The sequence below is a fragment of the Cibotium barometz genome, chromosome 37 (assembly GCF_041138505.1).
Source record: "Cibotium barometz isolate CiBa-2024 chromosome 37, ASM4113850v1, whole genome shotgun sequence".
NCBI lineage: Eukaryota > Viridiplantae > Streptophyta > Polypodiopsida > Cyatheales > Cibotiaceae > Cibotium > Cibotium barometz.
This window is the reverse complement of record NC_141082.1, coordinates 10,837,650-10,856,018: the sequence shown is the minus strand read 5'-3', so window position 1 is coordinate 10,856,018 and position 18,369 is coordinate 10,837,650.

Genomic DNA, 18,369 nt, shown 5'->3' with positions numbered 1-18,369 from the left:
GATGGCTAATCACTCACGAGGAGCAGGTGCAGGACCTGCTGGTGCAGTGGAGCTTTCCACTGTATTCACATGGTCAGTCCATGGGCGGTCGGCTGTCCTAGGACCTGCTGGTGCAGTGGAGCTTTCCACTGTATTCACATGGTCAGTCCATGGGCGGTCGGCTGTCCTAGGACGACCCAAACTGCACTAACCTGATTTCATGCTGATTTTGTCCTAACCATTGTGTCCACTTCTGTCATCTGCTGCTCCAATAAGCCAGTACTAGGGCCATTACTTTCTTTTTATGCATCCTACTCTACCCTTCTGCAATGTGTTGGAAATGTTCACACCTTGGTAGTGGAAATGTGTTTGCTAGTTAGAAATAAAGTGCTAGGGGTGGTGCACTTAAGCACACACATAGATTATAAAAAGGCCATAAACATAGTGAATAAAGTATGCTTTGTCCATGATTCTAATTGATCCCCTCTAATCCCGTTGTTTAGTCCCTAATCCTTGCTTTAATCTTGATTAAGTGTTTATCTGCTGGTAATCCCGATTCCCACTGTAGCCAATTTGTAAGTTCTTTGTCTCTCTTGGGCATTAACCCTAACAATTGGTATCAGAGCTGAGGATCGAGGAAGTGATCATTGCAGCCACTGCTACGTGCTAGAGACGGCTGCTGCCACATCTTAGCCCTTCGCCAACAGCCTCCGACCAGGGGCGCCACCGCATGGAGCTTGCCTCCGCCAAGTTATAAGCTGGGCGGCACTACTTTGCCACCACCGCCGGCTTTTGGGGTGGCACGAGTCGAACGAGGACCACCTCCACCGGCGGCTCAGCTGGCTTTAGCCGTCTCAGCTCATCTTGTGGGCGGCACTAGTGGACAGCTCCCAGCTCTGAGGTGGTCGCCTCCTCTGCCAGTTTCACGTGGGCAGCAAATCAATAGGACGCATAACGGTCTTTCTCTTCGCTAAACTATCCTCATCAGCCATGACACGTGCATCTGAGGCCTGAAGCATGTGACTTGTCACATTTGTAGACTATATCAAAGTTGAGATGTAGGATTATCGTAGGCTGCCTTCTCTTGATTGCATAATTTTAAGCAACAATCACATCTATCAAGGAAGGGTACGCAAAAGGCTTAGGGCACAATCAACGTTGCGTGTTTGCTTCACAATTATGCATTATGCTGAGATTAATTCAAGGTATATTAACATCTCAATCGTCGTTTGTAACTGATACATTATGCATCATGTTGATGAAGGAAAATTTTTGATTTGCCTTTTGCTGCCCTTTTTTGCTTTGGCAGGTCTGAAGAAATATGCCTCAATTTTATGTTACAGTTGCAACCGAAGAGATATATTGCAGTTTTGGTCAGCACAATTTTGCAAAACATTTTGTTAGGACAGGTGTCAATTTTTAAGAACGCAATCATGGAGCAAGAAATTTGATTTGATAACATTGCCGGCAGTTCCAGGTTAGTTTTTCTTAATTGAGCCTCTTCAAACATTCATTCATAATGTGGACTTTTTTTATTTTCTTTTAAGAATGAGGATGACTTGCTTTATTTGGTTGGATAAAAAATGATGATTGCAACTTGTAGAAGTAGGGGCTGTAGGTTGGTGTTGGTGGTGGGAGGCTTCAAAGGGTGAATGATAGTCATCACCCTCCTTGAGAATCAAGTGAATAAGCCCTTGGGAGAGCCGCTTTGGCATGAGGCCAGAGGCCATGAACTCATTGAAAGTGACGCACGAAGAGGGAAATCAGTAAACCATCCTCGCTGGAGCACTTGCCCCACAGCACGATCCCAAAGTGAATCTCTCTACTCGTGGAGGGAGAATGGAGAGCTCAAGAAAACCTAGAGGCCTGGGGACCACCTTGTGTGTGTTCTACCAAGCTCAATATGTTAGAAGATAGTTTAGCTCGCTTGATGCGAGAGGTGCATACTTTACTAGCGGCTAAGGCTAGTTCAGAGATTATTTCATTTGATGTAAACTCTGACCAGGGCCAAGTGAACCCAAGATTGTGCTAGGTGGACCATCCACTAGCTGAACAAAATGGCAACTGAAAGACCTTATGCCTTCCAAATATTTAGGTGCGTTAACGACTTGTACGGTTGATGCTATCAAGCAATGGTTGACCAAGTGGGAGCAATGCTTTAAAAAATAAGCAATGCTTTAAAAAATGTGCTATTGTAGATGACGATACCAAGGTTCAGCAAGGCACTTATAATCTCCTCGATGTGGCACATCGATGATGGAGAAAAATTATATTTGCAAAGCTAAACTCACAACTTGGGAAGAGTTTGAAGTTATTTTTACAAATAGTTTTGTACCTCTCGACGAGCGTAGTTGTGAGCTCAATGCATGTTTTTTCTTGATGCAAAAGCACATGTCAGTTTAGGAGTGTGCAAACAAGTATCAGGAAAGTACTTCAGCATATTCCAGACTTTTGCCAAGTGCATAAGTTTGCACTCGGTCTTAAAGAATCACTAAGGCCATCACTGAGAAAAGAAAAATGTTCTACTTTACAAGAAGTGATTGAACTTGCTTTGGTCTTAGAGGATGGTAGGAGGTTTCCTTCCCAGATTGGGTCTAAGGCCACTTGGACTCGATTTCCTAGGCAACAGACTCAGGTGTATCTTCCCAAAACAAATGTGTAATCTAAGGGCAAGGAAGTCCTTAATGATAGTACAAATGCAAGGGCCTATGCCCTGAGAGAGCCTACACTAAATCGGTGTTAATGCCACAACAAAAAGAGAAAGCCATGCAAGAAGGCTTATGGTATGGTTGTCTTGGGTGCCACTGATATAAGGATTGTTCTGGGAAAAAGCCTAACGTTACCGCTCAGATGGTTGTAAATCCATTAGATACAGGGGATGAGGGTGATGAATCCGAGGATTTACTTATTGATACGGAGGCTTTAAATGCATCTCCAAATGTACCCACTTGGATTCTTGCTATGTCGGCAGTAAGCAAGAAGGTTCCTAGTGTACCCGATGCTAGCTTATCTCATGAGGCTCAAAGAGGGTACTAGTTTGCTGACACATACTTGATTGTCATAAAGGGCATGGTGGAAGGAAAACAAGTAAGGGTCTTGTTTGACACCGAGCCTACTCATAATGCCCTACTCAAGAAGCTTAAGCTCCCCACTAGCTCATTAGATTATCAATATAGAATGTAGCTAGCGATTGGCAAGTGCACAAAGGTAGGGCTATGCTGACAAGTTAGATTTTGAGATTACTCAACTAGCACACTTTGATATCGTGCTAGGTAAACAACGGCATATAAGGTAGAAGCCAATAATCGACTTCAATATGCATGTCTATCAATTTGAGTGGCAAGGGAAACGTTTGCTCATCAGGGTTGAACCAGATCTTATCGATCGATCGTTGGTCAATGCGACAAAGATGGTCAAAGTAGAATTTAAGTCCATATGTTTTTGCTATTTACTTAATTTAGAAAAAGTAGAACTAGAGGTGGACAAGATAGCCACAGGGGAGACTAATTTTTTTGCTCACGATTTAGATGAACGAGTTTCATGATGTTTTTAAATATGAGCTTCCTCCTGGTTTTCCTCCATGCAGGAATGTGGAGTACATAATCGAGCTCATTCTAAACTTTGAAGGAAAACCATTCTCCGAGCAAATTTTTTCAAGCAAAGGGAAAAGCCGAGCGAAATCCTCCAAACAACCTCCAAAATGAAGAAAATAGTTACACATGCACATGCACATGTAAGTATAACACCATAGTTAACATACAAATTAGAGCATTTATTCGAACAAATGACACCAACCATCACCTAGAAAAAAAACATGAAAACATTGGTTTCCTCGTACACTATTAAAACTCAGCCACAATGAATCTTAACTTTAGGTTTTGTAGTACTAATCCAAGCTAAATTTTTATGTTTCAAGGATACAAGCACGCCTTTAAAACTAGTCTTATAAAAAAAAGCCACTTTTGTGGCTTTTTAAAGTTTTTTTTTAAAAATTCAAATCTTGTAAGTTATTGAGCTTCAAACAAAATCCTCTTAGAAAACTCTTCTTAACACATATATAGAGTTGAAAAAAAAAGAGCCGCAAAGAATGAATCAAAGATACTATTTTTCAATAGTATCTTTGAAGAATGAATCAAAGATACTATTTTTCAATAGTTATAAACTAGCTGGAGCCTATCAAGTAGCGCTAAATGTTTAATATATTATTAAAACCCAATCAAATATTTTTTATACATGCCAAAAATCCCTTGAAAAGTATATCAACATGTACACAATGTATGTATTCACTTAAAATGATGATAGAATCAAAGGTGACAACATTTTTTGGCTCTCTAATTAGAGCATGTTGCTGAATATTTCAGCCACTTTTGTGGCTTTTTACTATTTTTATTAAAGTCTTAGTTTTAAAAGTTTGCTTTTTTGATGAGTAAAACAAAATTCCTATATGGTGCACTTTGTTAGGGGAGCTCATCTATGTGCTACTTGCTAAGTTTCAATATGGTTACTTATTTCTACTTTTGATAACCTAAATGAGACCTTGAGTCACTTTTGTGACTATAGCCACTTTAGTGGCTCAATTACAAAACTAGTGTTAATATTGAGCTCACCACAATCCAATAAAAGCATTCTTGAAGCCACATGCAAGAAAATCTTTTCAGACGAGGAAGATTTGTTTTATGGGCCATGCTTCAGACGAGCCAGATTTTTAGGTTATCAGCTTTATGGCTTTTATCCACACAGCTATGTAGCGAATCGAATTATATCATGGGTGTTTTGTTGGAGATGGAGGTGATAGCACACGAGACACAAGATTGAATCCCCAAAGTGTGTGGAATACACACAATAGATGAGTATATATAGAGGAGATCCTAGGGCTATATATAGAGACATTCTATATATAGCTAACACCCTCGCTCAAAGAAGGGTCTCTAACTGTGGATGAAAAAACCCTTGGGGGCTCAAGGGAAAAACCCACAGCTCTATATACACCTACCGCTATATTAAATTATTTTATAGTTACAAAGTATTATTCAAAGGAGCTACATCACTCCCATATATACAATAGCCATGAAGGCTGCGAAGGAGCTACATCACTCCCATATATAAAATATCCATGAAGGAGCTACATCACTCCCATATATACAATAGCCATGAAGGAGCTACATCACTCCCATACATACTTCATCACTCTTATGTGTACAATAGCCATGAAAGCTTTGAAGGAGTCATCGTCATGCATCTTCATGTTGTCTTGATCCATTCATTTAGGTTGGGTGCGAGTCTATCTTCGTGATGATGCCAAATAATATTTTTGTAGTCTCTTCTCTATATTGAAGCTCAACAATATCCAAATACAATCCTGATCCATAAACCCTGTAATATGGAAGAAGTCTCCATAACAAATGGAAAACCATAATTTTGTTATAGAAATATGAGATGTACACGAAAAGATGTACACAAAGAAATAGACATAAAGGTATCTTATATGGTTGCTTAGGAATATAGTCCATCCGCAAGGACATGCATGGCAATGTCAACTTGTGGAAGATCATCCAATCAATGGCAAATGAACTAGATTTGGTAAGAGAATCTGGTTACTTGGAGAAGTTGACTTGGAAGATTGACCTGTTAATAAACACTAAAATAGAAAATGACACTCATTCTAGTTAGTAAGGATATCATGGAAAGCTAGAATCATATCTTTGCCATGGGAAAAATCTATGACATAAGATCAAACCTCCATTATTATGAGTCAAGATAATGAGACAACTATAACTTGGATCAAACCTCCAGGATGACATGATATGAAAGTAAACCTCATAAGATGACAGGATGAGAAATCAAACCTCTGACATCCATAGGTAGAATGACCAGACATGATGAAAAAGTGAACCTCTAACATGAAACAATAATTAGGATGTAAACACCTCTGACAGGATGAAAAAGGAAACCTCTGACATGACATACTTGAAAGTAAACCTCATAAGATGATAGGCCAAGAAATCAAACGTGTGACATTCACAATCAGGATAGTAAACCTCATAAGATGACGGAATGAGAAATCAAACCTTTAACATCCGCCGCAGGCAACATGTAGCCAGGATGACATGATGTGAACATAAACCTCATAAGCTGATAGGACGAGAAATCAAACCTCTGACCTCAATCAGGATAGTAAACCTCATAAGATGACGGAACGAGAAATCAAACCTTTAACATCTGCCGCCCGCAGGCAACATGTAGCCAGGATGACATGATGTGAACATAAACCTCATAAGCTGATAGGACGAGAAATCAAACCTCTGACAGGAAGAGAAATCAAACCTCTATGTAGTCAGGATGACGTGACATAAACGTAAATCAACCTCATAAGATGACGGGACAAGAAATCAAACCTCTAACATGTAGTCAGGATGACATGACGTGAACATAAACCTCATATGCTGACGGGATGAGAAATCAGACCTCTCGGAAAATATGCTCGACGGAATTTCTTGTTAGTTGCCATAGATTGAATTCCAAGACTTGACCACCATTATAGCCATTTAGACCTGCAGGGTTGCATTGTTGACCACAAAAGACATTGATAGACTTAAGTAAACCTAGTCAATCAGATGAGCCAAAGCCAAGGCACGGTGCATCCAATGACCATGGCATCATGGTAACAATCCATGGAAACGTAGTCAACCATCATTCACAAAACATGTAACCATCATCACGGAACAACACCGTGGCATCATGGATAAAATCCATGGAAACACAATCAACCAATATAGATTAGCCAAGTGAACCAACATCAACAAAACATGTAGCTTGGAATGACCAACAGCAACAAAACATATAGCTTGGAATGACCAACATCAACGAAACATATAACCATCATCATGGAACGACGATCCATGGAAACATAGTCAACCATCATCGACGAAACATGTAACCATCATCATAGAACAACACCATGGCATCATGGATACAATCCATGGAAACGTAGTCAACCATCATTCACGAAACATGTAACCATCATCATGGAACAACACCATGGCATCATGGATACAATCCATGGAAACATATAGCTTGGAATGACCAACATCAACGAAACATATAACCATCATCATGGAACAACGATCCATGGAATCATGGATACAATCCATGGAAACATATAGCTTGGAATGACCAACATCAACGAAACATATAACCATCATCATGGAATAACGATCCATGAAAACATAGTCAACCATCATCGATGAAACATGTAACCATCATCATGGAACAACACCATGGCATCATGAATATCATTGACATTTTGAGGAAACGTGTAACCATCATCATGGAAGGAAACCATAGTATCATGAGACAATACCAAAGCATTAATACAAAGGTAAACCAAGTCAATGGATGCACATTCCATCAATATGAAAGAAACAAGATGCATTTAAAAGCATCACAATCATATCTATCAGCTCCTCATCTAGAAACAATTGACATACCTTTTCTTGAGGATTTAATATGAGAATCATACCTATCAGCTCCTCATCTGAAAAGTGAGGTTTGAGTATCCTCCATGCACTTGATGGATACCTACCCATATAGCAGTTTTCGTGATGGAAAACCAATGCTACCATTGTATGATGGAGATAAGGATTATGTCTCCACAAGATCTTCCTTAGCTTTCATTAAAAGATGTCAAAATTAGCAGGTTACGATAGCCATATCAAACTCGACACCAAATGCAAGATGAGAAAGGTAAAATTAGCCTGAACTTGTGTAAAATAGTAGTTATGCTCTCTCTAAGAGACGCTTGATAGTGAATTCATGTATGAATTTCAATACAATTTCTCATAGTTAATGTAAAACAAACTATAAAATAGAGAACTTATCTCGCCATAATCCAAACTCTCCTGTTCTTGTTGGCACCTACTGCCTTCGCAAAATATCAAGGCCATGGTTAGCATAGATTTTCAGATTGTATATATGATAAAGAAACCATAAGAAGTGAAGATAGCAACATTGCGTGTAAGATGTGATCAGGGTAATGTAACGATAATGAAGTTTCGTGATGATGTGATCACGAAAATGTAACAATAATCGAGTTGCCTTTCAGAATAATGATGTTTTTCAACATCCAAATGATAGATGAACATATGAACATGAAAATCTAAACTTGATGAGGATTAGTAAACAAACACAAAAGTGTAAATCCTGTGTGGGAATGGCCCTCAACTTTAAAGCTTATTAAAATCAAAAGGTTAAAGCTTATTAAAATCTTTGGGCCTCGTGTCTACACACATCAATGGGAAACAGGTGCAGGTGCTGCTGTGCCCACACACAACCAATACATCAAGAAAGCACACAACCAATACATCAAGAAAGCACGGTAAAGATATTATTAATCCATGGGAACAATGCCAAAAGAAAAGCTATTGAAGATCAATGGTATCAAAGGTAATGGTGCCCAAGAAGTATTATTTTCTTCTGCGCATAAAACTAAAACGTTAGCAAAAAAGTGCGCCTGCCAAAAGAAAAGCTAAAGCCATACATAGCTACTGCTTGAAATAGAGAAGAAGATTTATTTATTAATCATAAATAAAGCATGGAAGATAACAGTTGTGCGCTGCCGTCAACAGCACCTTCTCTCTTTCACAAGCATGGAGGAGAGTAACTATTCTCCCTCTCTCTCTCTCTTCCGTTACCTCTCCGCACGGGAGGGAGAAGAACCCTCACACACAAGATAGTGGGCGTCGTTCAAAAGCAACATAACGACTGTTCTAATTAGCCCCCAGCACGGCACATCTCTATAGGCGACCACAACACCTAGAGCTGTTGCAGTTGGCGCACAGCAGCCAGCCATCGTGCATAAGCCACTACACCTAGCCGCGTGTTGTATACAGTCGGTAGGAGGTCAACACCTACAGCAACCACGTGATGTAAACAGCCGAGAGGAGGTCAACACCTACACAGAAGAGAGGTCAACACCTACACAGAAGAGCACGCAAGCAGCCATGTGAGGAGAGCTGCACAGCAGGTCTGCTGACGCCTGTCGTCGACAAAGAGCGCTTTTCTTTAAGTCTTAATAATTAAAAACAACCGAAGCTAAGGTTTCTGGAGCCCGTTCTCTATTTCTCTACACCCATCTCTCGCTCATGTGCCATCCAATAACACACACATAGCCGTATGGAAAGAAAAAAAAAGAAGTGTGTTGAGACTTATCTTGCTTATCGTATGGAAAGAAGAAGAGAACCGTGATCGCCATGAATTGCACACGCTCTGATACCATGTTGGAGATGGAGGCGATAGCACACGAGACACAAGATTGAATCCCCAAAGTGTGTGGAATACACACAATAGATGAGTATATATAGAGGAGATCCTAGGGCTATATATAGAGACATTCTATATATAGCCAACATGTTTTAGCTTGGACACTCTCTTGATAAGAACACTTTCAAAGGACATTTATAACGAGAGTGCTCAGATTTGTGATAGTTCTGTGGTTCTTAGAGAGAGAGAGAGAGAGAGAGAGAGTATTTTTATCCCTCGGGTACGAGGAACTACCTATCCTAATAGGATAAGTAATTTGATTGGCTATATGATAATTGTATTTGTGATGCCACATTATCTGATTCCTCACGAGTTGGATTGAGGGATTGTTGTGTTCCTCACAACTCTGGTTTGAGTTAGTTTGTTTTTAGTTCCACTAAGATAGTTGAAGGAACATAGGCTCTGTAGATTTAGTCAGTTCGTATGGCACGGTTATGAGTGGAAAGTGCATGAATGGTGAACCAGATTATGGAGTTAGTTATCAGAGGTAGTTTGAGTTTTTCCTTTTTATTTCCAATATTAGGAATGTGTTTGACTTAGGAGCAAGTTCCTAGTTTACAACATAGGTTTCCCACTTTTCTTTCTTAGACATATTTTGTTTCCAAGAGTGGAAACATCTAAGGAGGGGAAGTATGTTACATACCTAGTACTAATATCTAGGATTAGTGGTCTAATCTAGCAAGGGCAATGGGAACCTTGGGATGAGAGGAAGCATATTGATATGTGCAACTAAGGCTCATGGTTAATAAACTGACCAAACAATTATTTATAGCAACAATATCCAGTATATAAGTGAGACTTGGGTTATTATTATTCACAAAGTTATTCACTTTGTGGTATCTGATGGACTAGGATTACCATCAGGAACATGATTGGATTCAACAGACCACGGACGGTCATGTCAGACATGTAGACGTTGGTGGTATACCAGTGTTGATTGGCATGGTTCGTGGGATTGGAGCCTTAGCCTTTGGCTTGGGGAAGATTTGTAGATGCGAACCTACGGTTGGGTGGTGAGATAGCTTGCACCCCTCTTAGGAGGTTTGTACTAATCACTCATGTTTTGCATTTAGTAGATCCATGGGGTTGTAACATCTAGAGGCATTTGAAAATTTCTTGATGATCTGTGTTCCTTTAATTTTAGAATGTGAGTTTGTTCCCCATATATATAGTGGTAGTGTGCTCGATGTGTGTTACGGTTCTATGGTGTCCTAATCTAGTATACCTAGACTAAGGCATACCAGTAGACTACCACTTAGCTAAAGTTAGTTATAAGGGGTCTAAGGTTAAGGATTTATATAATAAGTGCCCCGAGGCTTGATGGTTAGGGGTCCTAGAGTCTTGATGAGGGATCGAAGGGCCTGGTTTGACCTCCGAAACCAAATACTAAGGATGGCTTATAGGGATTTTTAGGGAGCTTGAGGGCCTGGTTTGACCGCTCACCAATAACTCCAAACGGTATGCCTTTTGGATTGTTTGGAAGGTGTTAGGATGGAGAATGAAGTGTAAAGACAATATTAGATAATTTGGGAAATATCTCACGCTTTGGGAATCAACTTTTTAATATAGTTTTGGCCATATCTTGATCATATTAACTCCAAATTTGTCGGAGATTGTAGATTTAGATTCTATTTTTAAATATCTTTCCAACGATATGTCACATGAGGGGGTTTTAACAAAATCTTGGATAGGTTCACCTTGATCCCATTTTTCAAATGGGAATGGGATTTTTCCCAAATTATCTAATATGGTGTTTGTAGGTATTGTTGAAAGAACGGTAGAGGAGGAGGAGACACACACACAGGAGCAAACCCTAATGTATATTCCAAACCCTAACCATAGAGGGAAGCCATGTCCACTCTCACACAAAGCATAATGCACTAATCCATAATCCACACTACTCACAATGAGTTGTGTCCACACTCTACTAACCCTAGCTAATGTCCACACACTATGACCAGCTGGACACGCGGTCATTTATGTCTCACACATGTTCCTACCTAATCTGCCAGCACATAGCATAGCTGGCTCACACTGACATCGAGCTTGAATCTCAACAGCCCCTCTCAAGCTCATGATGTACTGCCGATGAAGATGTAGATGAGCTTGGGATATCAAGGCTCTCAACACTCCCCCTCAAGCTCATCCCATGTACTCCCAACATAGTCCGGAAGTACTCAAACTTCTCCCTGCTAAGTGGCTTCGTGAAGATATCAGCCACCTGCTCATCAGTCTTCACATAGTGAAGATCAACTGTACCATCCAGCACCTTTTCTCTGACAAAGTGATAATGGACCTCTATGTGTTTGGTCCTCGCATGAAATACTGGATTCTTTGCCAACTGCATACTGCTCATGTTGTCACAATGTATGACAACTTTGCCATCAAGAGGCTCACATAAATCTGCCAAGAGACTCTTTAACCATATAGCCTCACAAGTAGCAATGGCTGCACCTCTGTACTCAGCCTCTGTACTGGATAAAGCAACTGTAGGTTGCTTTTTGCTACTCCAACTCACCACAGCACTGCCAAGTGTAAAAGCATATCCACTAGTAGACCTCCTGTCATATGCGCTACCTGCCCAATCAGCATCTGTGTAGCCATGTATGTCCAAGCTTTTACCACTCTCATAGAATAACCCATAATGTGCTGTGGTTTTCACATATCTCATGATGCGTCTCACTGCATCCAAATGTGGTTTCCTGGGGCTCTGCATAAACTGGCTAACTAGCCCCACTGCATAACTCAAATCTGGGCGTGTGATAGTCATATATATGAGACTACCAACCATCTTCCTGTACATGGAAGGATCATCCAATTCCTCGCCATAATCAGCCCGCAACTTCACATTTTGCTCCAATGGTGTACTCATAGGTTTACACCCTGTCATGCCATACTTTGCCAACATATCCAATGCATATTGGCGCTGTACTAACCAAGTACCTGCATGATCTTTCACCACTTCAATTCCAAGGAAGTATCTCAACAAGATCTTTCATGTCAAATTGCCCACTCAAAGCTTTCTTGACATGCATCACATCTGCACTATGATCACCTGTAATAATCAAGTCATCCACATAGATGACTAGTAACACAATCCCATGCTGTGTCTTCTTCACATACAGTGAAGAATCTGCTGTAGAAGTCTGAAAACCAAGTGAGATAAGATATCTGCTCATCTTATCACTCCAAGCACGTGGTGCTTGCTTCAAACCATACAATGCCTTTTTCAACCTGCATACGTGAGTGGGATATCTAGGGTGTACATACCCTTCTGGCTGTGCCATGTATACTTCCTCTTGTAGATCTCCATTCAGAAATGCATTCTTAACATCCATCTGATGCATTTCCCAGCCATTAGCTGCAGCCATAGCAATGACTGCTCTCACTGTGCCCATCTTAGCCACTGGGCTAAATGTCTCATCATAATCCAATCCTTGGGTCTGTGCATAACCCTTTGCTACCAACCTTGCTTTATGTCTCTCAATAGAACCATCAGATTTGCACTTCACTTTGTAGACCCATTTACATCCAATAACATTCTTGTCCTTTGGTAGGGCAACCAAATCCCATGTATCATTATGGACCAATGCGTCCATCTCCACATCCATTGCTTTTTCCCATACATGCTCTCCAACAGCCTCTGTGTAGCATGTAGGTTCCACATGCTTTACCATAGATGTCATATATGCATAGTGCATAGCAAAATCTCTGTATGTCAACCTGTCAACAGGATATCTGACCCTCTGGGATCTCCGCAATGCATGCGGGTCACTCTGTACACCTGTGACTCTAGCATGTGGTGGCACATATCTGTCCTGCCTCGCACCAGGTGTGCGTAAAACAGGTATGCCAAGCTCCTCATCCAAACTTTCAGAACTAGATGACTCATATCCTGTGATTCCAATTCCTTCGACTTTCTTTTTGCCTTTATCCATAGCACTACTCCCAGTGCTTACACTCTCATGCCTCAAACGTCCTGACCATGGACGTACACTGCTGCTCTCAGCTTCTGCTGCTGGCCCAGACATAGTAGTAGAACTAGAACTTGCTTGTGATGGCAAGTTCACAGGCACATCTGCTTCCAGTGACTCAATAACACCTTCATCTTTTGCCTTATACCAACTAGCAAGCTCATCAAATACCACATCACGTGAGATGACCACTTGTCTAGTTTGTGGATTATAACACTTGTAGGCTTTTCGATCCTGTGCATATCCCACAAATACACATTTCTCTGCCTTAGGATCCAACTTCCTTCTTCTTTCATCAGGCACATGCACATAGGCTATGCATCCAAAAACTTTAAGATGTCCAATGTCTGGCCTGTAACCTGTGAGCCGCATCTCTGGCGTGCTTCCATGAATGGCTGCTGTAGGTGTTTTGTTCAATATATAAACTGCAGTAGCACATGCTTCTGCCCAATAGTAATCTGGCATGCTCTTTTCATTAAGCATCGCCCTTGCCACTTCACATATAACTCTATTCTTTCTCTCAGCCACACCATTCTGCTGAGGTGTATACCTGCAAGTCAGCTGTCTCCTTATTCCATGCTTCCTCAAGAAATGCTCAAAGGCCTTTGAGGTGTATTCACCACCTCCATCTGTCCTCAGACATTTAATCCAACAGCCATACTGCTTTTCTGCAAAAGCTTTGAAATCCATGAATTTTTCCAATACTTCACTCTTCTCCCTGAGAAAATATATCCATGTCATCCTGCTAAAGTCATCAATGAATGTAACATAGTATAAGCTGCCTTTGATAGATGGGTTTTGTGCAGGACCCCATACATCACTGTGTACTATCTCAAGTGGCCTGTTACTCATATTTCCTTCTCTAGGAAATCTCAATCTTGCCTGTTTCCCAAACTAACAGGCTTCACAAACATGCATATGTCCATCATATTTGAACCTAGGCAAACCATTGACAATGCCTCTTGTTTGCATGTTCTTTAATCTCTGTATATTTACATGGCCAATCCTCTTGTGCCACATATCAATATCCTGGACCACATTCCTGCTCTTTGAGAACATGGCTGATTTTAGCTCAGGAATTCCAGCATCCAGCTTAAACAGTCTTCCTTCTTTCTTGCCTTTAGCAATCACTCTACATCCATGTTTAAAATCTTCAACGAAGCATCCATGCTCATTGAAGCGAACCTGTAATCCTTGTTCCACCATTTGACCAACTGAGGCCAAGCTTTTAGTGATTGAAGGCACATACAGCACATCTGACATAGACTTTGTCTGACCATTATGCATGACCAATGGTACACTTCCAACATGTGTAATGACATGCTGGGTATCATCACCTGTTTCCACATATCCTTTGACATCCATTGGCTTCATGTGCTCAAACCATTCACCATGGCATGTCATATGATTTGATGCTCCTGAGTCCATGTACCATGTATCATCATTCTCAGCATTTGTTGTCATAGAACCCACAACATGCTTCATGGCAAACAAATGATTTGCAGTTCCATCAGTGCTACTTGATGCATAGTTGCCACCATGTTGTGCATAGTTTCCACCATAATGACCACCACGTTGTGCTCTTCCCCCTCTCAAATCATTCTGTTTGCGAAAGCAATCTCTCGCCATATGACCATATTTGCCACAATAATGGCATTCCACATCTTGCATAGAATTTTGTTGGCCTTGCCAACGTCCTCTTCCACGGGGGGTACCTCTGCCTCTTTGTGGTGCATATCCACGACCACCTCGAGCACCATATGAAGGCTGAAAATTCTGTTGTGGAGGTCTATCCTGCCATCCACGACCATTACCACCACGTCCACGTGATGCAAATCTCCCCCTGCCTCTAAAACCTCTCTGCGAGTAGAAAGCCTGATTTCTGCCATCATCATGGCTAGTAGATGCATCCAAAAATGAATCACTGAGCTTGATTTCCTCAACCAATAAGAGTGAAACCAACTCATCGAAGTCGGGTAGACCTGTACTCCTCACTGAGATAGATGTATCAAAAGATTTGTATTCCTTGCCAAGACCACGCAAGGTAATATCCACCAAATCATCATCAGGCATGGGGGCATTTATTGTGGCCAATGCATCTGCAAACTTCTTGATTTCTTGCACATAATCATGTATACTCCTTTTATTCCTTTTCACATTGTGTATCTGCTGTCGCAATTGAGACTTGCGAGCACTCGTATCTGTATCAAACATCTTAACCAAAGTATCCCATGCATCTTTGGGATTCTCAGCATCCTGAATGTGTATGAGCATAGCATCAGAAATGCATATAGACAAATAATGCAGCACTTTGAACGCTCTCTCTGACCATTGCTTATGAGCAATAAGCTGCTGCTGTGTAGGTTGCCGAGGTAGCTCAGGCTCTGGCTCAGCACCTGTAATGAGATTCCAAAATCCTTTCCCTTTCAAGAAACTCTTTATCCTGTACTTCCATGCCTGGAAGTTCTTCCTATCCAGCTTTTCACCAACAATCTGAACTGGATTAATCGACATGTTGCTCAATGCGTACACCTTCCGCACACGTCAAATCTGTAAATGAGCCTTCCTCAGCTCAACCACACTCCAATTAATGTTCCAGATACTCCAAGATAGCCAACAAACTCCAAATTTGATGTAGAAAATCAACCTGTAATGATCCAAGATGAACTGACTCACGCAGTGCGGGATACCCTGAACTGACACGCCTTCCAAGGCTCCAGATCGCAATGTAATGGTGCAATCAAGTATGGGCAACTTGCATTCACACCTAATGAACCTCAATGTTGAGTATCAACTCCATTTGACATGTGTAATTATCAATTTTTGAAAACCCCTTTTTCTGTTTTTGGAAAAACCAGAAAAACCAGTAATGATTTGGCTCTAATTCCTTCAATATTTCACCAAATTGAGCAACCAGGCATTCATTGGCTTAGCAATAGTGTCCATCAACTCCATGTAAGAGGAATTTGTCCAATTGTAAAACACCAAAGATTAATTGCTCGATTAAAATGCTCTGTTTCTCTGCAACCAGTGGACAGCCTGTTTTAATCAGCTCATTCCCAGCTCAATTAAGCATCATTGACCAAACAAATTACATAGCCCTCTTCTCCAAGATGTAAAGCATCCAATTGCTAAGAAATTTGTGGAAGATGTCAAGTAACCAATGAGAAATCAAACTCCTCGTGGGCAAAATGATCAAAAAGTGCTCTGTTTCTCTGTTGCAGTCTGCGCCGCCTGCTGTAGGGCCCTTTGGGAAGCTTTAAGATGCTAATTGATTAGTGCTACAAGTGCCCAAGACACCTAGGTATGTGTGCAACCCACCAATGCTTGGATTTTTGTCAAATACATGCTCCAAATCGATCAATTTTTGGCTTCTTTTTTACTGTTTTGTGAGAGGTCAAAAACCAGAGTTTTCCACTCAATTAAATGCATCCAAATTGCTCCAAAATTTGTTCAAGGCTTGCACATGGGTTGCTAATACATCCCTCTTTGACAAATGCATATGTCTTTTGCCAGAATCACTTGTATTTTCACCATACATCAATGTTCCCCAAGCTTTAATGGAAACCTTCAAAAACCAGAATTTTGCCTTGCTTTGATTTGCTCTAAAATGCTTTGCTTTTGCCTGTTTCACCTGCAATCCGCTCAAGGATGTTTAGAGGACCTTACCCGGTAGGCCAAGCTCTCAGATCTGATAAGATTCGGTGTGCTCCAAGCTTCACAGCTCCAATGGCAGCTTCACAGCTTCTTTTTCACAGCTTCTTCTTCCCTCTTCACTCACTCACTCATAAACCCTAATAAACAGCACAAGGCTCTGATACCATGTTGAAAGAACGGTAGAGGAGGAGGAGACACACACACAGGAGCAAACCCTAATGTATATTCCAAACCCTAACCATAGAGGGAAGCCATGTCCACTCTCACACAAAGCATAATGCACTAATCCATAATCCACACTACTCACAATGAGTTGTGTCCACACTCTACTAACCCTAGCTAATGTCCACACACTATGACCAGCTGGACACGCGGTCATTTATGTCTCACACATGTTCCTACCTAATCTGCCAGCACATAGCATAGCTGGCTCACACTGACATCGAGCTTGAATCTCAACAGGTATCCAATTTGGGTCAGCCCAAAACCTCGCATACTGAATTACGCTTTTGTAAAATCCGCAGATTATGCCCAAATGTCAACCGCAAGCATCCCCTTTGCATACCCTTGAACCAATGCATTCCGACATACCCATAGCATCATGTGGCATCCAATTAGCATCCTTTCAATGACTATTGAATCAGTTTTAAAAACTTTTACCATAAATTTGTTGCATTTGGAAGCGATCTCAATCAATACAAAACTAATCCAATGCAACTAAGATATCAACTATGAATCCTTGAATAACCATATTGTGAGCCATTGATTGCCAAGTGTCCTTGAAACCATTACCACTTGAATGAATTGAGGAAATCGGTGTAGAGATTTTGATGTAAGTCGGTGTAGATCTGTTGCTTGCCGATCTCCTAGCAAATTCTTCTCACCCTCTTACCAAAGTTTAAAATCCAATGGTGGCAAGAGTTGAGTTCATGTCTTCAATTCTTTTACCTAATCCTCTGATGATGTACCACTTTTCCAAGTCACTCATCTCATGACACATCGGATTTAAGACATTCTCCCCTTGGCCACTCCACAATTTGCCAAGGTACCCTCACCACATAACTAGCTTTCTAATAGTGCAAGAATCAATGGAAAGCATAGAAATGGATGAGAGCATAGGAGACATACCAATGTCATTTATAGAACATGCCAATCATTGTAACTCACGTATCCAATAGCCTTTTTACTTGTCCCAAATGATTCCAGTTCAAAGCCCCTCACCATGGGCTCAAGAGCATAAAGAAAGGTTCCACATTGAGCATAAGCATGAATAAAATCCATCACAATGTATCCATTACTCAATGCAATCCCCTTTTCCAATACACTCAATCAAACCAATCCCAATGACCATAATGTGGCTTCCATGATTTTCTTAGAGTCTATCAACAAGTAATCAAGGCTTGAAGAATGAAACATTCTTGCTTATGGTTCTCAAACCCCA